The 3322-nt window shown below is 35.7% G+C and overlaps 1 non-coding gene across 1 annotated transcript; it reads right to left on the bottom strand.

The window, feature by feature from the left end:
• Positions 1-2917: 2917 nt before the first annotated feature.
• LOC112307593 (U1 spliceosomal RNA) lies at positions 2918-3081 on the bottom strand. The gene has a single exon (XR_002975076.1). It is a non-coding gene; the product is annotated as a U1 spliceosomal RNA (small nuclear RNA).
• Positions 3082-3322: the final 241 nt, after the last annotated feature.

Raw genomic sequence — 3322 nt, 5'->3', positions numbered from 1 at the left:
AGATTGAGTCCTGCCTCCTCACTTTCCAGATGGGAGGGAGATTGGGGGGATGGGTGAAAAAGGCGAAGGGATTAAGAAGTACAAATTGGTTGTTACAGAATAGTCATGGGGATGTAAAGTACAGCATAGAGAAAATAGTCGATAATATTCTAGTAACTGTGTATGGTGTCAGATGACTGAAATTTATCAGGATGGCACTTAGTTATGTAATGTCCAATCAATGGATGTACACATGGAACTAATATAATAATGTATGTTAACTATAACTGAAAAATTCAAAAATTCAAAAATAAATAAGTACAATTATATTGGTATATGGTAATTCATTTTCCTAAGTTCTTAATTGCCTCCCTAGATGTGATTTAGGTACAGTGAAGAACATAGTCTCAAGAGTTTATTAAGTATACATTATAATGGAATCATGCATCCCTTAAAAATAGCACTCAAATCTAATTATGATGAAAAATGGAAAATTGAAAAAGTAATTAAAATAATTACTTTGAACTTAAAACATATCACATTTAAGAAAATACAGATTCTTTATAAAAATAATTTGTATTCTGTGTTTTTTCTGAATATATTATCAGTATATACACAGCAGGTATTTTTAAGTATATTTTATTGATTATGCTATTACAGTTGTCCCATTTTTTCTCCCCTGTATGTCCTCCACCCTGTATCCCCTCCTCCAGCATCCCCCTTCCTTAGTTCATGTCCATGGGTCATACATATAAGTTCTTTGGCTTCTTCATGTCTTACACTATTCTAACCTCCCCATCCATTTTGAACTTACCAGTTATGCTTCTTATTCTCTGTACCTTTTCCCCCATTCTCCCCAGACCCCCTTACCACTGATTACCCTCCATGTGATCTCCATTTCTGTGATTCTGTTCCTGTTCTAGTTGTTTGCTTAGGTTTTTTTTTTTTTATGTTTAGTTGTTGATAGTTGTGAGTTTGTTGTCATTTTACTGTCCATAGATTTGATCTTCTTCTTTTTCTTAGATAAGTCCTTTTAACATTTCACATAATAAGGACTTGGTGATCATGAACTCTTTTAAATTGACCTTATCTGGGAAGCACTTTATCTGCCCTTCCATTCTAAATGATAGCTTTGCTGGATAGAGTAATCTTGGATGTAGGTCCTTGCCTTTCATGACTTGGAATACTTCTTTCCAGCCCCGTCTTGCCTGCAAGGTCTCTTTTGAGAAATGAGCTGACAGTCTTACGGGAATTCCTTTGTAGGTAACTGTCTCTTTTTCTCTGCTGCTTTTAAGATTCTCTCCTTATCTTTAATCTTGGTTAATGTAATTACAATGTGTCTTGGTGTGTTCCTCCTTGGTTCCAATTTCTTTGGGATTCTCTGAGCTTCCTGAACTTGCATGTCTATTTCCTTCAGCAGATTGGGGAAGTTTTCCTTCGTTATTTGTTCTAATAAGTTCTCAATTTCTTGCTCTTCCACTTCTCCTTCTAGCACCCCTATGATTCAGATGTTGGAATATTTAAAGTTGTCCCAGAGATTCCTAAGCTTCTCCTCAATTTTTTGAATTCTTATTTCTTCACTCTGTTCTGGTTGAATGTTTATTTCTTCCTTCTGTTCCAAATTGTTGATTTGAGTCCCCATTTCCTTCCCTTCATTGTTGATTCCCTGTATATTTTTCTTTGTTTTACTTTGCATAGCCTTCACTTCTTCCTCTATTTTGCATCCATACTCAATCATTTCTGTGAGCATCCTGATTACTAGTGTTTTGAAATCTGCATCTGGTAGGTTGGTTATCTTCTCATCACTTAGTTGTTTTTCTGGAGTTTTGATCTGTTCTTTCATTTGGGCCATATTTCTTTGTCTCAGTGTACCTGTTAAGTTGTAAGGCGAGGAGCCTTAGATATTCACCAGGGAATGTCAACACACTTTGCTGTGTTGTGGTGCAGTATGTGTGGGTGGGGTCAGAGGGGAAACAATGCCACTTCCTCAGCTCTCGCCCCACTTTCAGTCACTTCGCCCTCTACCCACAAATGAATTGGGCCCTTCTGTTGCTGATTCCCAGGTGGGTGGGTTTGTGTACTTTCTAAGACCTCACGATTCTCTCCAACAGACTCTCCTGTGAAACTGGGAGTTCCCCCCCACCACAACCCCTATAGATTTTTACAGCCACAGGTTTTGAGGCTTTAGTTTCCTGTGCTAGAATTCTGGGTTACATGGTCTCTCTCTCGCTACCCAGTTGTTCCTCTGTTTATCCACATGCAAATGTAGACCACACGTCTGCCAGCCTCCACTTTTCTGTGTCCTCTCTGCTCTGCCTACCCATCTCTGCCCCACCTACCTGTCTGGGTGAATGTTTCTTCTTTAACTCCTTGGTTGTCAGACTTCCATACAGTTTGATTTTTCTGGCAGTTCCAGTTAATTTTTGTTTTAAAAATGGTTGTTGTCCTTCTTGTGGTTGTGTGAGAAAATTAAGTGTATCTACCTATGCCTCCACCTTGACCAGAAGTCCTAGAGCAGGTATTATCTATATATTTTGAAGGCAGTGCTTGCCATTAACGAGCTCTATATAGTTCATTTAATAGTATTTGTATTATGCAATTTTAAATAAATTATGTTTTAATAAATTTTTTCTGAACTAAGAATTTAGTTTAGAAAATACCTTGTCTAACCTTAGCCAAGAACCTTGATTATATCAATTTTCTGTTATTCCAAAGCATTTGAAATTTTGAAGACCTATAGCTTATGTCATAAATTCTACAATTCACTGTAATGATAAATACCTTAATAAAATTATTTTTATACAAGCACCCTAGGAAACCATAAGAATTAGGAAGAAAATTGAAATAGAAATGTACTGTTACTACTTTTTATACAAACTTATATACAAACTTTTTTATACACAAACATATTTATTTATTTATGCATTTATTTATTTAGCAGAGGAGAGCATGCAAGCAGTCCCCCACTGCCATAAATTATGCAGTTGAGTTTCCCACATTTGGGGAAATCGCAGTGGACAGCACATCCAGAGTGCAAAGGATAAGCCTCGCCCTGGGAAAACCACTTTCTTGATCAGGGTATCTCCCCTGCCAGGTAAGTATCAAACTTATATTTATTTTTAAAGTCTAGATATAATGTTGAGAAAACAATTTAATTTATTTATTTCATTTAACAAAATAAATACAAGGCATATTAATAAGAACAAACACATTATTATAACCAAAGGAGGATACAACTTATTACAATTATTAAATTATAGTAAAATTATTTAAAAACTCCAGAAAATTAAGTAGATAACACCCTATTAACACACATTACCATTCTTTGAATTATATATTTGTA

This window comes from Desmodus rotundus, chromosome 1, assembly GCF_022682495.2.
Source record: "Desmodus rotundus isolate HL8 chromosome 1, HLdesRot8A.1, whole genome shotgun sequence".
Taxonomy (NCBI): domain Eukaryota; kingdom Metazoa; phylum Chordata; class Mammalia; order Chiroptera; family Phyllostomidae; genus Desmodus; species Desmodus rotundus.
This window is presented reverse-complemented; position numbering and strand designations above follow the sequence as displayed.